The sequence below is a fragment of the Apodemus sylvaticus genome, chromosome 1 (genome assembly GCF_947179515.1).
Source record: "Apodemus sylvaticus chromosome 1, mApoSyl1.1, whole genome shotgun sequence".
NCBI classification, from domain to species: Eukaryota; Metazoa; Chordata; class Mammalia; order Rodentia; family Muridae; genus Apodemus; species Apodemus sylvaticus.
In genome coordinates, this window is record NC_067472.1 from 1,430,412 (window position 1) to 1,450,388 (window position 19,977).

Genomic DNA, 19,977 nt, shown 5'->3' on the forward strand with positions numbered 1-19,977 from the left:
CGTTCACTAAGTTAGACTTGGCTGCAATTATTTCTTTGGATTTTTTCATTGGTAACCTGTCTGGGTTGAAGTTTGTCCATGTCTCCCCAGGAAAAGTCACACAACACCTGGAATTTGAGAAAGAAGAAGGAACACCAGCTATAGCTGGAATATGTCAGCTGGCAACTCTTTGGGGTGGGTTATCATGAGGAATTGCAGATTACGATATGAAACATTTTAAATAACACTCCAAGTGATTGATTTGCTTTTGATGGATTCATGTGGCTGACATGTGATGAAGAGGACTATTAGTGGTTAAGTGGCTCGCCCCATTCAGATGGGGGAGAAGACAGGAGAACCTCATCCTACCAGTGTGTGTTTCTTGTGCCCAGTTCTGCTCAGCTTTTGTCACAGCATAATTACCACATTACCCAGTGGCCTTTAAGGCAGGCTGCCTCAGAATTTGAATGCTGAATTCTACAGGGCTTCTCAAAAAAGTTTCACTGCTAGCTATCATCTGCTTCTATGCTCACCTGTGGGATGATCACTTCTTTGAAGGGTGTTATTTTCCTCCCTAAATTAAGTTGGGTAGTTACTTATCTACACAAAACTTAGATGTAAAAATATTGGTTCTCCCTATTACTTTTGGGTCACTGGAAAAATGAACTGTTATCTGGTGAAATCTTGAATTTGTTTATTGATTCTGGACCAGTCCAACTACTTATTTCTGTTTATTAGCTGTTCTCCAAACCATTTTACAAATCAATCTCTAATTTCTCCTTGATGGTCTCCCCATTTGAGAACATAGTCACCACAATGCCCCTGTTAATCAGGTCAGGTCTCCATGAAGTTATTCTGGGACCAATGCTACCTCCAGCTGTGGGGTCTGAGGGCATCAGAAGTATATCCCGGAATAATCATACCTGTTTCACCCTGGACCTGGCTGGATATTCCCTAGGGCAATGTACGTGTTTTGGGGTCAGAATGGTAATTATCATAATAACAGTTCTCAGTGACCCAGCCCTCAATATGGCCAGGCCATGTGCTCTGCACATGCTGTCTCAACTACCCTGTGAAGCAGCTTTGTAATTGTATGCTAGTAGAGACAGAATGTTGTTGGAATTAAGGCTGTAACAAGTCCCATGTCTTGCAATGTACTCTTGTACTGATGGTAAGTCTAAGTTACCTTGATGGGACCATAGATGTCACGACCACAGTGGGACTTAATGTATAGAAAGGGGACTATACAGTGCTCTGTTCTCTCCAGGCCATGTTGATGTTCTGAAGTCCTACTGGCCCCAGGCCCATGATTTCCATCAGACCCTCTGCATGGAACTAATGCACAGCTTCTTACCTGACTACTCTTAGGCCTCTATTTTTACATCTGTAATATAGGGAAATTAAGGTCTGGCTCAGAAACTCAAAGAGTTGTTGCAAAGATCAAAAGAGTAAATGAGTGAGCAAAACACTAGCACCAATTCTAGCCATCAATATTAACATCCCACTGGGACTTAGACATTGGAAGAAAAATGACACATGATTGAGACTGCTGCTTGAATTTCAGTTGTAGGATTCCAACCCCAATCCTTCTCCTAAGTTCCAGACTTGGATATCCACTGCAAAGGGGACCAACATCTGGATGGAACAACACCAGCTAAGGGACCTCATGTTAAAGGAGCACTGACCGGTTACTACTCAGGGGCAGGACATGACAGTTCTTCTCTTCCCTTTCCTACATCTAGGACAGAGTTCAGAGGCTTCTCTGACATGTGGATTTTAACCTGACAAGATGCTCTGGGAAACTTCAAAACAAGTTGCAAGTTCCCAAAAGAGCAGCATCAAGACTCCAAGGGTGATGGATACTGGACACAGCCCATCTGTTGGAACCAAGAAAATATACTTCATAAGCTTCTTAGATGTTCTGGAACAAGTGTGGTAATGACCACTCTACTGGTTATCTCTTTCGTTTCTGGGTCAAAATACCTGCAGTTTAAGGAAGAGGTTTCCTTTTGGCTTTTAATACTTCAAGAGGATTCAATGTATCATAGGAGGGGGGGGCAGCAGAACAGTAGGAGGCAGCTTGTCACCTGGCAACTACCTGGCTGGAAACAGAAAGAAAACAGGAAGTCAAGCTTGCCTATAAAAATCTCAGGTCTTGCCTTGAGTGGCCTACTCCCTCCAGCAAGGCTACACCTTTTAAAGACTCCACAATCTTCCAAAACAGTGCCACCAGCTAGGGACCAACATTTTTTACATTCAAACCACAGCCACCACTGCGCTCTTCTGTACTGCCTCATAGTAAGCTGCAGTGACGTTTACACTGAGCACTTAAAAAAGAATGTTAAGTGGTGTTTAAATTTATTTTTGTAACTTAAATAATTGTGGAGCTTGAAGGCATTAAGAAATGGATAGGCTTTTGAGAAAATCTGCATATAGATCTGGATTTTATTGCTTTTGGTCCCAAGGGGGATTTTCTTTAAAAGAGAATGCAGTGTTTACATTCATTCATTCACGAATGCATACATTCAGTTCACTTAACACTTTTATATGTCAGTTGATAATGAAATGGGTGAAGAAGACACAATTCTTGTTTTGAAAATAAGAGCTGTCATCTGGCAGAGGAGAAAGACAGCTTGTTTGGAAGGGTAAAGTGGCACATCTCAGATTTCCCTCTGGGTTAAACCCCACTCCCCCAACTCAGCCATACTGTTCTTTCATGTGACAGTGGGGGGCTGGGACCAATGCTTAGCAATAATGGCTTGAAATAGATTCCTGCCACTTGTCTTATTTAGTATGATGCTATAATCAGAGTCTGTATTTTATCCAAATGGAGGGATGGAATTATTCCACAGAGCATATGACACTACCCTTGGCAATGGAGCTCCAATTTAAAGCAAGCTTCCAATCTGGCAACAAATCAGCAAGAGGAATAGGTGAGTGGGATTTGGGATGTGTACCTGAGTGAAAAATGAGAGGCAAGATTCCTCAAGAACATCAGGCTGAAATTGTATAGCTCAACAGTAGAGTGTTTGCCTAGTGAGTGTAAGGTTTTGAGTTTGACCCCTAGGTGAGTAAAGATGGTGGTACACGCCTATAATTCCATCACTCAGGATGCTGAAGCAGGAAAGTTGAGAGACTGAGACTAGCTTGGGATATATAATTCGAACCTGTCTCAAAAGAGGGTGATGGGGTATAGCAGCACAGTGGTAGAGCACTAGTCCAAAGTATACAAGGCCCTAGCTTGATTCTTAGCACCACCAAACCAAACCAAACCATCCATCCATCCATGCATACATACATACATCCACCCACCATCCATCCATCCATCCAACCATCCAACCATCCAACCATCCATCCAACCAACCAATGGACCAACCAACCAAAACCCACCAAACCCACCAAACAAAAAAGCTGGGAGAAGTGCTCTGTGGGTGTGTGTCCACATGTCAGATGGAAAACAGAAGGCATGGGGAGGGAAGGAGGGTGCTACAAAGAGATTAAGGTATGGTTGCTAAACTCAGGCCAATTGACCCACAGGTAAGGGCTGGTTCTCGTTCCCATCTCTCTGCCATCTCACAGTGGCCCATTCAATCCCCTCAAAGTGGAATCTTCCCACAACAATGACAGCAGCCACCAAGGAGGGAGCAGGAGTGGGTTAGAGTGGGCGCCCCCCTCTCCCTGTGACATCCATCAGAAAGGGCTTGCTTTTGAGCACTGAGAGAGGAGGGAAAATAAGCAGAAGTAATTTATTCGGGATCTTTGAGAGGATAATAGCCAATTATTTGTTTATAACACTGGTTAAATTTTCATTAGGCAGATTAATGGAATATCATGTACTGTCAACATTGGACTGAGGGGTGGTCTGTAAGAGATAAACGGGCAAACAGGCGCTGTGTCTCTCTGAGTAAATTAGTTTCTGCTTTCCTGTTTTTTATATGAAAATGGGAAAGGTGGTCAAGGTGGCGCATTTTAAAGCAGGTCTCGAGATGGGCCAAACTGGTTAAATAGGAAAGCAATCCGGGTAATAAATACATTATAATAACTTAGCATCTTGGACATAATTTTGACTTCATAAAAGTCTGGGATAATGTCGATTTTTAACCCGCTCTCTTAATATACATTTCCTCTCCCTGAACTCAAATGCTGCTTGCTGTGAGGTGAAAACATATTCCTTCGGGGTGGGGGGGGGGGCTAATGTGTCTGTGTCACAGGCTCAGCACTACAGCTGGGAAGCTAAGAGGATGCTTGGAGCTCTTGAGTCTAGCATTGTCAAACTGGATAGCAGAATATGCTCCCCCCTGAGGGCTGCCATCAGGACCAGAATTCCCCTTGCTCAGCAAGTCAGGAGAGTTGCTTATCATCCTGGGAAGGAGACTAGAAAGTACGTACTCAGAGGTCATTTGATGCCACCTCTTTGGTTGAAGTTAAGACTCTTAATGGCAGGTGCAGAATAGTGACCTTACTCTATGAAAGAATCAGCAGGTTGAGCTTTAAACAATTCTGTTGGCAAATTGGATATTATCCCTCTCATCATGTCTTTGTCTCTGTCTATTTGTATCTCTTTGTGTATATAATTCCCAATTAGCTGTTTCATAAGAATTGATATCTGCACTTAAGAAAAGCAGTTGGCAATTACAAATATTACTGTAATTAGCATTCAAAAATCATTAGCTTCCTCATGTATAGACTGCCACAGAAAACATGTTTGCAGCAGAAACCAGGATTTTTGAAGAGCCATTATTCAAGCTGAGGAGATGGCTCAAGAAGTTAAATGCTTGCTGTACAAATGTAAAGAACGAAGTTTAGATTCTAGCACCCAGGTAAAAACAGGATGTGTCAGTGCATGCCCTGGAAAGTACACAGGGAATCCCAGAGGCTCATTGGCAAGCCATGTGAGTCAAAATGGAGAGAATCAAGTTTAGTAAGAGACCCTGCCAGAGAGAGAGAGAGAGAGAGAGAGAGAGAGAGAGAGAAGTGATTGAGGATTTTTGACAACTTTTTGTCTTTGTATCAGCAAGGGACAGGGGCGTGCATGTGTGTATGTGCATACAAACACACATACACACATGCACACACACAAACACATACATGCTCACACACACACACACATTTAGAAGGCAGATGACAGAATGTAACTTATGTCATCCCATGAGGCAAGGAGAGTTTGAAAGATGAAAGGATTGAAGATATGGAGGGAGGGAAGAAAAGAGGGGAGAAAGGGAAAGAGTGAAGGCAGGTTATGGGTGAGAATGAACATTTGAAGCCTGAGGAATCAGCAGAATGAAAGCTATTGGTTTAGGTTTTGTTTTTGATAAATGCCATTTTCTTTTCAGCAAGTAGACCTTTTCTGGCCCACCTCTAGATAAACAAGAAACTTGTAAGCTGTAGCAACATCTATAAAGGGACACTTTTGGAAGGGGGACACTACTGGACCTGTCTGCAATGCATTTTTCCAGTTTGTTTATTGGTTTCTCTTCACAGGAAGAATGCAGCCCTGAAGTAATTCCCAGCATGAAATGATTGCAAAACTATACCTGTTTTTTAAAAAGGAAAATTGATACAGGTTGTCCTAAGGACACCTCATACTGGTCCAGTGTGAAAAGTCCTTTTGAAAGGTGTTACTAGATTACCAGCTTCCTATGCAGCTAGAATGAATGAGAAGACAAGTTGTGTCTACTCTCTGGACTCTTCTCATTCTTCTCAACCATATTTCTATGCTTTTTCACAGCAAGGGCAGAAAGGATGGTGGATGAGAAGTCACTTGAATAGACAATAGTAGGTATCAGGTGTGATTGTGTGACCAGGGTTTACAGGGGAAGCTGGTTGGTTGTCCTGCTTTCAAACAAGATTACATCCATGCTTAGTTGTAGAGTCTAGGTCAGAGAGCAATTAGGATGTTTGTTATTAACAGGTGAGCTGTACTGCAGCACTCTGAAGATCCTGTCTGTCTGCAGGATTGATGCGGTGGGGAGATTATTTCACAGCTCGGGGAGCAGGACCACAACCCTCCAAAGACTTTAGGGAGTTCATTTGGTCCATGTCTAGTATCTGTTTGTTATACATGGATTGCCTCTTGACCACAACTTTGCGTAGAGGTATCACCACATTAATGAAAAGTTCAGTTGGAGGGCAAGGTGACCATGGGATTAAGTCTCTGAGAATTAAGGAAAAACATCTTCAGATAGAAGCCATGTGAGTCTCGGTTCTCACTGGCTGGACTGTAAGAACTCTCCTTTGATTATTTGAGAACTAAAACCCAGAGCCTGGGGTTGAGTGAGAAAAATACTTGCTGTGCACACACACATTAGGGCCTAAGTTCCCATCTCTAGAACTCAGGTAAAAGGCTAGGCATTTGGGTGTGGGTTTGTAACCTCAGAACTAGGAAACAAAGGCAGAAGAATTCTCAGGCCCACTGGCCAGTCATCTAGCTGAATTGGTAAGCTCCAGGCTCTGTAAGAGGCCCTGTCTCAAAAAAAAAAAAAAAAACAGAAACAAAGTAGGGAACAACTGACAATGACAACTGACATCAACCTCTGGTTCCACGAACACCTGTAGGCACATGAGCACGCGTGCAAGTGCACCACGTACACAGAGGTAGAGGAAGGGAAGAGAGGGGAGAGAAAGATGGATGGAGGGAAAGGGAGGGAGGAGAGAATAAAGAAATAAGAGAGGGGGAAGGAGGAAGAGGGTGGAAGAATGAGAAGGAAGGATGGAGAGAGGAGAGAGTGAGATAGACAGAGAGGGGAAGAAGGGAGAGAGAGAGGCAGAGACACAGAGACAGAGACAGAGAGAAACTAAGACACCTTTAGCCGAAATATCCTTAAAGATAAAGCCTACCAACCTCTTATTAGCATCGTGAAGGATGGTGGCAGAGAAGAAGGCAATGTTAGGCTTCCTAATTTGAAATGTGAAAGAGATTCTCTGGGCTATTACATCCTTTTAGTGAAAGCAATTCACATTCTTTTGGTGGTTTATCCTACTTATAATGATCAAATCCTAGAGCCAGAGCTTTTAACGCAAACCACTTTTGCAGCTGTAACTGGATCTAAGGAGAGTATAACCACCAAGTGGCCCAGAACTCTCTGGCAATGTTCAATCAGGATATGATATCACTTATGAAAGTGATAGCTTACTATTGATATTTCTCCCAAGAGCAGCACAAATTGGAGACATATTCCCACGATTTCAATGCCTCGCAGACAGCAACAGCATATGCCACTGTGAAAGGGGCAGCTGGAAATACAGTCAGATGCACATGGCAATGTGGGCATCCTGTGGACGGGGGCTGGGATGGGGAAGAGTTCTAATATTTATGGGGCCTCCTGAAATGTGGTTCTTTAGAAAATTCAAGAACTGATACTGCTAACAGCCTCTGAAGGCAGACTTCGAGACAATGGGATACATGGTCTCAAAGTGAAAACACATGGCCCTTCCACCATGGTGTCCACTGGTACAGGACTCTGCTCTGAGCTCATGCATGTATCCACACAAGTCTTCTTTCTCCCCGCCCCCCTCGCTACCTTCCTCTCCCCTCTCAAAATCCGAGAGGCTTGCAGATGTCACTAAAGATGTCCAAGGTGCCCACATATGAGCTCTATCAAGGCATGTCTTTTGCTTCTGAGATTTCAGATGCTGACATAATAACAGGCATTCATCTCAGTCTGCAGATCTGAGTCTATAAAGAAACAGGATGCCATGTTGATATTTCATAGATGTTAGATATTCATTTTATGGTTCCTGTATTTTGTATAATTTCTGATCTTACCATAATCTCACTTGCTCTGTACCCTCGTCCACCCTGAGGGCTGTGATACAACTCCAGGGTCTTATTCAGTGAAGAAGAAATGCCAGGCATCTGGACCACTTCACATCAGCCTACACAGGTTGCAATTGAGACATTGACTGTGCCTTCTCATGTGGTTCCTTCAGGTCTGAGCTCTCTGCTGCCTCTTCACCGTTCTTGGGAAATGGGCAAATGTCTCAAGTTGCCTTATTTTTGTTTTGATTGATACTCCTCTATAGTCTGGCTGACTTGGAAGTACTGGCAGGGGGTAAGACCTCTCTTTGCAGCCATAGAAAGAATTACTTGCTGTTCTTCCATTTAGACCTCAATTTCTTCATTTGTACAATGGGAAGAATAAATATCTTTATAAATGTTAACATTAAAATTATTATTAAAGGGGGCTGGAGAAATGGCTCAGTGGTTAAGAGCACCGACTGCTCTTCCAAAGGTCCTGAGTTCAAATCCCAGCAACCACATGGTGGCTCACAACCATCTCACAACAAGATCTGACACCCTCTGAAAACAGCTACAGCATACTCACATATAATAAAAAAATAAATCTTTTAAAAATTATTATTAAAGGATGTTTGAATAACCATGAATAGAAACCAAGAGTTTTAGGACCTGACACCACATATTTGTGTGTGCACATGATTTTACCTATATTTCTAGGCCTAATAGTGCTTCTATGCTGTATGTTCCCAGATGCTACCATGGTCTTTCTTCATGATTTTTAACCTTTAAACTTATTTTATATTTAAAAGCACAAGTTAGTATATAGTTCAGATAGTGATTCAGTCAGAGTACAGAACACAAACTGGTCCATCAGAACCTCCCCAACCACAGTCTCTTTCTGATCACCTTTATCCTTCCAGGATGGACACTGTCCTGATTCCAAACAGAATAGAATAGAAGCAGTTTAGTTGTCTTTACACTTTGTATGAATGGGGTCCTAAGCCATATGCTCCCAGCATCCGCTGTCTTTTAGTTCTTTGTCTATAAGATTCAACCCTATTCTGTGTGTAAAGCGTTCTGTCCGGTTACAGGGCACTACTCCATTTTCACATATTAACATTTTGGGATATTTATAAGTAACAGTTTTAGAGTTAATGGCCCCGCAAATGAGTCTGTAATTTGCAATGAAGCCTGGTCACAATGTAGGTGTCTCTTGCATATCACCAAAGCTGGGTGTGCTTGGCCTTGTATGCTAGAAGTTCTCAGCTCCTTGTGTCTTCAGCACTGGTCCTCCTGATGTGTTTCTAAGATGAGCCCTGAGCCTTGAGTAACATTGTATGGGGAACTCTCATGTGGCCTCTGACAGACAATAGCTAATGAGGATATAACATTTGTATGGTAACAATGATATGACTTATGCCCTACAACACATGTGTGTGCACATGTTACTACCTTTAAATATCACAAAACCTTCTGCCATAGTTACTCAGTGAGTTGCTGTTTTGGACAGGTTCTTTCTATATAGTCTGGGAGAGCCTCCAACTCATGCATTTCTGCCCTTGCCTCCCAAGTATTGGGACTGACTACAACCCTGGATCATCACTACCTGGCATAATTTACTCTTTTTTATTATGTTTATTTGCTGTTATTGAATGCCTACAGAACTTTCTGTGCCCCTGGACTCCAAGAGCTCATGGTCTGAAGAGACACATGGGTATGAATGAGCCATATTAGTTATATCAGACAAGTGTTCAGGGACAGGAGAGTGGAGACCTAAAAGGATAGAAAGGTCATAAAAGGATTCCTGGAGAGAGTGATAATATCTTTCTCACTTCTCGTTCTCTAAGGCTAGAAGAAATTTACCAACAGGTATAAAGTCACAAAACCAAGGACATCTGGGGTGGGAGGCAAAATCTTATGTTGACCTCAAACCAAAATTGATGGAGAGAATCATCATTTTCCAGCTCTGTTCAGTTCACTGACAGTCTGAGAGAGGAGCATGGAAAAAAAGGAGGCTCCAAAGAAAGAAAAGCTAAGCTCAGATGCGAGGAGAGGTAAATGCAAGACAGGACAGAAGCAGGATAAGCCAAAACTCCTGGTGTTTCTTCCATCCCCTTCTTTTGAAACTTGTGAAGAGATCTTGAGGAGAAGCTTAGGGGCAAAGTATTTGAGGCACAGGCATGAAGACCTGATCTCAGGTGTCAGAATCCATGTGAAAGCCTGGTTTGGAGGTTCATCTGTCATCTTAACCCTGAGAAGAGTTAGGGGGATTCCATTCATAAAGCTTATCAACCAGATAAGACAGTCAGGTCAATTAATGAGACCAGGGTTAGCAGGAGACATGCCTCAAAATAAGATGAAGTGTGATTAAGATTAAAGAAAAAACCCAAAGCGAACTTCTGGCCTCCATACATGCTCACACACACACATGATGGTTTGTATATGCTTAGCCCAGGGAGTGGCACTATTAGAAGGCATGGCCTTGTTGAAGTAGGCGTGTCACTGTGGGTGTGGGCTATAAGACCCTCAATCCTAGCTGCCTGGAAGTCAGTCTTCTCCTAGTAGCCTTCAGATGAAGATGTAGAACTCTAAGTTCCTCCTGCACTATGCCTGCCTGGATGTTACTATGCCCCCACCTTAATGATAATGGACTAAACCTCTGAACCTGTAAGCCAGCCCCAATTAAATGTCGTCATCGTCTTTGTAAGAGTTACCTTGGACATGGTGTCTGGTCACAGCACTAAAATCCTAACTAAGATACTCACACTAACACATATACATGAATAGAACACACACAAATCACAGGCAGATTTTGGAAATCTTATTGTTGGAAGTACAGTTCCATTTAAAAATTCAAAGAGGGTAGCAGAAAGAATGGTGTCAAATTCCTCTATTCTGTTTAGATGAGAAGCAGATAAGAGAAGGACTAGGTTTTGAGGTGGTTTGACCTCCTCCACCTATGTCGCCTCCACTGCTTTAGTTCTCTGACTTCAGAAATGATACAGGGTGTTAAGAGCTTGGGCTGCTTGCTCTTACAGAGGACAGAGGCTGTTTCCCAACACATATCAGCAGGCTCACCATGGCCTCTAACCCCAGCTCGAGGAAGATCTGATGCCTCTGGTAGGCATGGGCACCATTACTCACATGCATAGACAGGCAGACAGACAGACAGACGGACAGATGACTTTCCTTAATATAATAAAACACAATTTTGTTAAAAGGTTTAAGAAGAAATAATATAGTCCACATCAAATATAGTCAAGTAATGTAGTGATGCATATAAAAAAAAAGCAAAAGTCTCAGCTCTCTTCTGCTTCTTTCTCTCTCAATATGTGCAATGCCTTCCTTGGTCAGCCCTTTCCTACTACATATGTGTCAGCATGGTATATGAATCAGAGCCTGTAGAACTGACAGTGGTCTCAACCCCAAGAGGTGAGGTCATGGAGATGATCATCTCCAAATTGCCTCTAATCCCATAATAGCTTCCAAACCACATATTACGCCACACATGACAGCCTGATTGCTAATAGTACCATTTTCACATATGTGAAGGACAGCAAGTTTTTCAGCTCTGCAGTGAGAAGGATGCCCTTATCTGGTCATTTCAGTGCAATGGAAGGAAGCCAGTCATTCTTAACCACATTCCAAAGAGAACTAGAACCAACCAGCTGTGGTGAAACTGTCAGTCAAACAGAGTCAATCAGCAAGATAAAAGAGTCTGTAGATTCCCTGCCTGTGCCCAAAAGGAGGGGCACTCGCTTGGGAAAAGGTTAACAGAGACCCACAAGACAGATGAACACTTTCTGAACTAATTTCCCCATTCTGATTTATATAATTAAAAAGGGAATGAAAATAAATCATTTGTGTCAGTTTCAGAGGCAAGATTTTAGTTATCTTCTGATGGGCCTTTTAGACCAACCAATCCCACTAAGTCAGATGAAGAGCCAGTGACCATATCCTACTGTTCTTGCAGAGGACACAGGTTCGATTCCCAGCACCCCCATGACAGCTCACAATTGTCTGGAACTCAAGTTCTATAGGATCTGGCACCTTCACACAGACAGACATGCAGGAAAAACACCAGTGCACGTAAAAATAAATACATTGTATAAAAGAAAGAAAGAAGAAAGAAAGAAGGAAGGAAAAAAGGAAGGAAGGAAACAAAGGAATGAAGAAACAAAGAAAGTAAAAGAAAAAAGAAATGACCTTCTAGGGAAGACTTTCCCCACCCCACCCCCAGATTCTCCTGTGCTCTGTGGAGATCAGTAGCAGCTCATCTGGCTTAGACCATGTTTGTCTTCGTTTGTCCCTGGGAACCCACAGTTCTTCAGTAGCTGCTCAAACATATTTCTACATCAGGTTTCAAGCTTTCCAACCACTTTCCACAGTCAGCTTCATATTTTCTCACATCTTCTGACTCTTTTATATCAGCATCCCCAGGAAAGGCTGATCATCCCTACTCTGTCCCAGTACCTCTGCTCCACCCCATGTATGACATCCCTTATATACTGCATTATACAGATATGACAACCCTGGGTTCACTTTAAGATGGATTGATCCTAGGATAATGGACAGCTTTTAGCTTTCATGTATTTTTATACAACCCACAGCACATGGAGGTACTTAATAAATATTTCCCCAATGAATGGATGGTTGAATGAAGGAGGAGAAAAAGATATAAAAAAGGGAGGAAAAGAGGGAGGAAGGAAAGAAGGAAGGAGAGAGAGAGAGGAAGAGGGAGAGGGAGAGAGACTGACTTACATTCTGTTTTGGTGGTCCAGTTTGCTTCAAAATCAATGGAAAATTTCATAATCGCCTTCTAGGTGACCCAGCTTCTAAACATTCTACTTTAGGGAAATATAGGGTCCTTGGGTTGTGCTGAGAAGTTGTGTTCTCTGCACAGTGGATATACAGAAACAGACTTAGATTAGAGCCGGACAGGCCCAGATGGATGTGGTCGGGGTGTGGAAGAACATCTTGAACTATTTTTCAAACATTTCAGTTTCGGCAAAAACCAAAACATGTTTTGCCAATCACTTTCCCTTAATTTTAAAACCCACGGATTTCAAAGGAAATTTAATCTGAATGTTTCTACTTCATTTACCCCCCATCTTTTCAAAACGTTCTCGTGCAAAAGTGAACTGATGTCCTCAAAGCTTAGAGGGCCTTTACTTTTTATTCTTTTGCTAGTTTCTTTTGAACAAGGACTCATTTTGAGATGAGGGGGTGATGGTCGGGGTTAGTCAAAAATCCTAAACCGTGAAGTCAAAAGGGAAAGGCGGCGATAATTTAATTCAGGGTGAGGAAAGCAGAGTGATATGTCTTCCCATGTTGAAAAAAAGTAAGAAGAAAAATGGCTAAAATGTAAAATTTAAACAAATGCAATTCTTTAAGAAGTGGAGGTAGCCTGTATGACCAATCAAAAATACAGAGATCATTATAGATACTGGCTTTTCTGTAATAGAAAATAATATAGCCTATGGGCACACCAACCTACTGTGCCTGATCTCAGCGGAGCTCCAATCTTGCAAGTTAAGCAGGAGCAGCCTTGTTAGTACTTGGATAAGAGAATGTTACAGAGGTTATTACACATAGAGATTTGCCTGTACTACTTGGCTCATTTGCAATGGAGTCTAAGCATGTGCTGTCAATAACTCTTTAACCAGAAGGTCGGTGCATGGCCATAGCAGACAAAATGCCACGGGGCATTAAGGGGAAGGCAAGTCACAGAACTGAAGGTGTACAGGTCCCCTGTAAACTCCTTATAATCAACTAATTATCCTTATATCACTCTAAGTTATATGGGATGTACCAACAATCTGCTTCCTGGTGTTCCAATGCAGAGCAGATACTCCCCAAAGACCTTACCTGATAGCCTCTTGTTCTGCCAGCCCTTTTGCTGTGTAAGTTATGCACCAGGAAATCACTGGAGTCACAAGAGGACATTTAAGGGACAGCAGAGATCCAGTCAACACCCTCATTCTCAATAGTTAATATAGTGTTTGACACTATTGTGGCCAACAGAAGAGTGAGTCCATCATTCCCAGACCACCCGCACTGCTAATGGTTAATAGCTAACACATGGGGAGACCATGGCTAATACAGTCCCTGGGTTTCATGGTATGGTATGTTTTGATCCCCCACCCCATTTATTAGCATTCGTTCTTTCAATTAATTATCCACAGAGCACTGCTGAATGCCAGGTGCTTAGCAGGGCATTTTGGAGACGAACATCAAGATGAAAAAAAGGATAGTTCTATGAACCCACCTTCATGACCACCATTATTAATGAATGCATGCTAAGAATGTTTTATTTTTATTCAGGCAATTCTACATTTGAGAGAAAAATTTTGTCCCAGTAGGGATAGCTCCAGAAGAATAAATTACATAGCCTCCAAGAACCTATCCATTCGACAGGCTGGAGCAATGCCAGCCTAGCTACAGACTCATAACTTAATAAGGCTTTATTTGGGGGCAAATATAAGCTGGAAGCATTGTCAAAGCACCATCTCAATAAATAGGAGTCCCGGGAACAGTCAGCCAATATGAGAAAGATCACAAATCAGAGATTTCTAGAAATGACATCCTTAAGAAAGCTGAGAAAACTGCCACACAGAACCGATGATAGAAATCTCGCATCAATCTGAGCACCTTCTGAAGAGAAGTTATTGACTTCTGTGAGCTTGCCAAGCCTAGTTCACACCACCCCTGCCCCACATTAACTTGCCTCACAAACAAAGATTCTGAGAACTGCACGTTTTTAATTATATAAAGTAAAGGCTGTTGAATGATTCATACTACTGATCTAAACTTGGGCCAGGTTAAAATAATACCATGTAATAACTTATATTTAGATAGCTTGTAAGAGGACTTTCCTTCAGTGCTAAGAGCTATTTCAGATGCTATAACAGTCCTACGCATAATAGCCCCCTGAAAGACAACAGAACCCTCCTCTCCTTCATGCATGAGACATAAAAAAGCCAGCGACCTTCAGAGTGAATCCAAGCTCATATGGGATAGCAGACAAAAGTCAGGACTATGCTTGTGCCAAGAGGTCAGTTCAACATCCAGGAGACCAGAGGACAGGAGACAACAACTAGAAGAGACAGTTGGGGACACTAGTAGTCGGGAGTTTTGTAGTGACAGCTCTCAGCTATAATATCCTATTTTGATAGCTTTGGAGTATGTCTGGGGCTATTTGAAGTATACCTCTGTGAGTTTCACCCATAGTACATCATCAATTCCAAACATCCTCAGTAGTAGGTGAAAGATAGTAGCTTTGTAGCAGTCATCCCTGGCTCCCTCAACCATCCTTTTCTTTATATATATATAGCATTCAGTGTCCTGTCCCCCTCTGCTGTACCTGCACAGTTATATCTCAGTATCCCAGAAATACTTTGAGTAGGAGACCCAGGAGAGACAGAGTTGTTCCTGATGCTTCTCAGAATCTACCCATGGGCCCAAGTCCCTGCCCCCAAGTGTTCCCTACTGTGTACCATACATTTTAGACCAATCTACCCCCGCCTATCTCATCCTGTGATGGTTTGAATATGCATGGGTCAGGAAGTGGCACTGTTAGGAGATGCGGCTCTGTTGGAGTAGGTGTGTCACTGTAGGTGTGGGCTTTCAAACCCTCATCCTAGCTGCCTGGAAGCCAATATTCTGCTAGCAGCCTTCAGATGAAGATGTGGAACTCTCAGCTCCTCCTGCACCATGTCCACCTGGGTACTGCCATATTCCCATCTTGATGATAATGGGCTGAATCTCTGAACCTGTAAGTCAGTCCTGATTAAATGTTGTCCTTATAAGAGTTGCCTTGGTTGTGGTGTCTGTTCACAGCAGTACCTATTGGGACTACTTGTACAAGATTCCTGCCTCAGGTTATGCTTCTGGTGGGGAAGGGAGGGGGATGCACATGATATCAGGCACCCTTACAAATGCCATCCTGGATGCTTTAATGGTTTGTGACCTCCATCCATATACCAATCCTATACAGAAGCCTGCACCTGCCCATCTGCCAGCTTCTCCAGCTCCCCACACACCACAGACCTGTTGCAGAAGTAAAATGGAGAGTGAACACAGATGTGTGCTCTGAAAGCATCTCCACATCTATTCAGATGTCTTTGCAACAGTCATATTTGTGTTCAGAAGTCAGCAATGAGTGGACTTTTGAAATTCATATTTTTCCTAAGTAGCTGAGATTATTTGCTTTAACTTACCGTACAGCCAGGTTATTTGCTTTAACTTACTGTACAGCCGGTGACATGTGTGAGAGGTGCCATGCTGTTTGAATTCATTCATAGTTAGGTATGACAACTGAATGTGGCATTGTGAAGACTTGTCCTCTGAGTGCCGAGACTATTTGCCCTCTAGTGGCCTAGTATGTATATGCAGAATGTCAATTCACTCCTTCCTTCCTTCACAGACACATCCAGGAGCCCATTGAAAATGCTAAATAATAAATCAAATTAAAAGTTTTTTTTCCATCCCCAACTTTGGAGAACTTACAGCTTCATGAAGGAGACAGACAGGAAACAAACCAGCACTCATAATCATTGAAGACTTTGACCAGGCCAGTGAGGGAAAATCACTATGAGAAAAGCAGAGCACAGCTCACTTCCGTGGGGCAAGATTCACAGAAACTTCTCAGAGGAATGTGTGCTGAATAGCCAGTTAGACAAAAGGTGATGGAGGGCATTGTGGGAACAGGGACAGGCATATCTGAAGTTCTATAGAATGCAAAGAATCTAGAACATTCTCAGAGGGAATATAGACTTGTGGTTAAGGCATTCTGTCTGATCCTAGCAGACTGTGTGCAAAACACACAGTTTCTCTTACTAGCTTGGTCATCTTAGGCAAACTTTCTGTTTCCCATCTCTAAATCAAGTTGTGCTAACACAGACAATATCTCACAGATCCCAGCACTCTTTGGGGACTCAAAGTGTTCTCTATGTCAAAGCTATTTATCGGAACAAGTGTGTGAGGTAACTTAGAACTGACCAAGACTTAGGAAGTTATTTTTACCACATCTCTTGCCCCCACACACACTCACACTCACACTTGCACACACATACACACAGACACACAGACACACACAGACATACAGGCACACACATATGCACACACACATACAGACACACAGAGAAACACAGATACACACAGAGACACAGAGACACACACATATAGACACACACAGACACACAGTCATACACACAGACACACAGAGATGCACACAGACACACACAGACACACAGACGCACACAGATGCACACAGACACACACTCACACATATACACAGACAGACACACATAGAGACACACACAGATGCACACAAATGCACACAGACACACACACACTCACAAATATACACAGACACACATACAGCCACTGACATACAATCACAGACACATACACACTATTCTTGAGGCCCTACCTTTCATTATCTTGAACACCAACATTCAATGCTCTTTTTAGCTCTTAATATCAGGATGAAGTCAAGAACCACGGTGGCAGCAGCCTTATTTTTTGCTAACAGTGTTCAGTCTGTATCTGCTGACATGGAATTTGCACTGACCAAGGCTCTTCCTCACAGTGAAGATTGAGAAACACTACTTGAGAGACTCCAAACACCGGGCTACTCAAAGTCAAAACAGAGCACATGCCACATGGTTATTAGAGGCCAGGGGACATCACTTCACTATTTTGACATCACCACAGTGACTCTGACTCTGAGGAGAAAGGATTCTCTTCCAGCTCATTGGAGATTGCGATCAGTATCATAGTGGAAAGGCCAGGGAAGGGAAGACTGAGAGAAAAACTAAGGGCAGTATAGCTTTTCTCTGTTCTACTTCCAGTGTGTATTCTATCTCTAAAAGTGATGGATGGATCTCCCTTCTCTGGCATGATTGGCAGCCATCACAATTGAAGTCTTCTCTACTCTCTTGCACCCGGAACCCGTGATTGACACCACCATTCTGATTGTGAAGACATGCTTCTGTTGCCATAAGAAAGAGAAGACATTTGTTAACAGATGATGAACACACGGAAAAGGGATGCCTATTTGCAGTCCAAGACTAAAAAGTATTACTTTTTTTAAAGTCATCTAATTTTTGATCTGTGTTTTATAAATAACTCACACACTTGGGTTACAGCTAATATTATTTACAACCCACGGCACTAAAACACAAAGGCTTATAAGCCGCTTATCGTGTGAACATCAAGCAGAGGTTTGCATGCCTCCTCTCCTAGCTGTGTACAGTTTCTTTTTTGCCACATTTGGTGTTACTTTGAACACTTCATGGGTACAGCTCAAAAGATTCCAATGTGGCATTTCCTTTGATGGCTATTGTGCTCTGTGGGAGCCGTAAATCAAATCTCCTTGTTACCAAATGATATTTCACAGGAGAGGTTTCTTGGAGCTTATTTGCAAAATAGATAAATAAGCCCACAGTCATTTCGAATGGAGACAAATCAAAGATGCAGTCTTAGTAAGTTTATGGTATACTCAGCTGTCTTTAAGATAAGATTTGGGTACCCCTTAGCAGAGGGAGATCGGCTGGAAAGTAATTTACCAGCTGGACGAGCCAAAAGTCTTTTAAACGTGTATTTTAAATGACACCCTTTCCAGGATGACTCTCTACCTGGTTTAAAGGCCACTTGCTGGGAGTGTTTGAAGGGTCTCTGTTAGAAACTCTTCAGAAAGCTTTCCTCTATCCCACTAGGAGCCAGATCTCTGTATCTGAGGCAGCTGACAAGGGGAAGAGTTCTGAATTGTTGAAATACTGAGTACTCAACAACTCTTCCCAACCTCAGTCAGAAGTCTTTCTGGGACAGTTCAGAAGATGTGCACACCCTGAGGGAGCCTAAATTTGAGAAGCCATTCCTTCAGAACTATGTTAATAAGGAATGGGTACAGGAAACAGAAAGAATTTTTTTGACAGCCTTGGTCTGTCTATATGCAGCCCAATGAATATTAAATAAGAGCCACCAAGAATTTTTAAATTTTAAAATATAAGATATGCACTATTTTTAAAAGTTTAAAAATGTATTTGTTTTATGTGTATGAGTGTTTTGCCCATGTATGTACCTGTGCCTCTTCTGCAACTGGAGTTCTAATGCCTTCTTCTGACCTCCAAGTGCACCAGGCACAAACGTAGCACATACACAATATGCAGACAAAACTAAAGATGCAAATAGTTGTGAGTCACCATGTGGGTTCTGGGAACTAAACCTAGGATCCTCTGAAAGAGCAACAAGTGCTCCTAACTGCTGAGCCATCTCTCCAGCCCCCTCTACATTATTTTAAGAAACTGTAGACAGTTGGTACATGGAGATGTTTAAGAAACTGTCCCTAAAGAGGCATCACTCCATCCCTGACATTACGTTTCCAATTATTCTTCCTGAGGGCTGCAGGGGGCTTCAGTTCTGCTAAATATGTCTGCATCTCCAAAGAGAAGGATGTGTGTCTCATTCATTGTCATTCTCTCTGTATCTGACACCAGATAAGTGATCTGCGGAGGATGAATGGATAGATTGATGGGTGGATAGATACTGTTGTAGCTCTTCAACTATGTTTACATTGTGGAAAAACACATATGAAATGAGATGAAGGGCTTATTGTTTAAGACTGAATTCTTTTGATTTAATATTACAGTTGCCTATGCAAACTGGTCAGAGTCAAAAAGGAAAAATAAGAAAAGTTTATGGGTTATCATAAAATATCGGAAGGACATCCCTGAGGCGTCCGCTGCTCACTCTCTTCTTGCATTGTCTCTGTTTCTGTCTGGGTTGTCTTCAGTCTCAAATAGAACCGGGGTGGTGTGGCCCTTCCAGGGCTCTCTCCTGCTCCCATTTGGCTTCTATCCCTTATTTCCACACCAGCTATGCACAGAGAATAGTCGCACTTAGAAGTATGTGCAGCATTTTTAAAATAATGTTGCAGCATAAACTCATGGATAATATGCTGTAAAAGATTATTTTGGAGTGCACTTGACAATGTTCCTGTCATGAAGGTGAAATTTTTATCTCCAACACCCTTAACTATGATTTCACACTGTTAACCAAACCTTAGAGAAATGGTATCTTGGTGACAGCTGAAGTGCAGGGTGCCTAAGAAGACCTGCCTAAGTCCACCCAGCTATTCAGTGCAGAGCTGGGTTACAAACCAAGAGAGGTTCTCCCACAGAGACTGAGCCATGAACAGTTCTGCCCTTGTGGTACAACATTTGGGAGAATAATAGTGGCTTCCCACAGGGTTATGA

General features: G+C 42.4%; 1 long non-coding RNA gene across 3 annotated transcripts in view; it reads right to left on the minus strand.

Moving 5' to 3' along the window:
• The window catches only part of LOC127685378 (uncharacterized), a 57,224-nt gene extending 39,944 nt beyond the window's left edge, over positions 1–17,280 (minus strand). For all 3 annotated transcript variants that reach the window (XR_007977863.1, XR_007977856.1, XR_007977861.1), the window contains exon 1: positions 17,151–17,280. This is a non-coding gene — a long non-coding RNA (uncharacterized LOC127685378). The remainder of the gene's footprint in view (positions 1–17,150) is intronic.
• Positions 17,281–19,977: the final 2,697 nt, after the last annotated feature.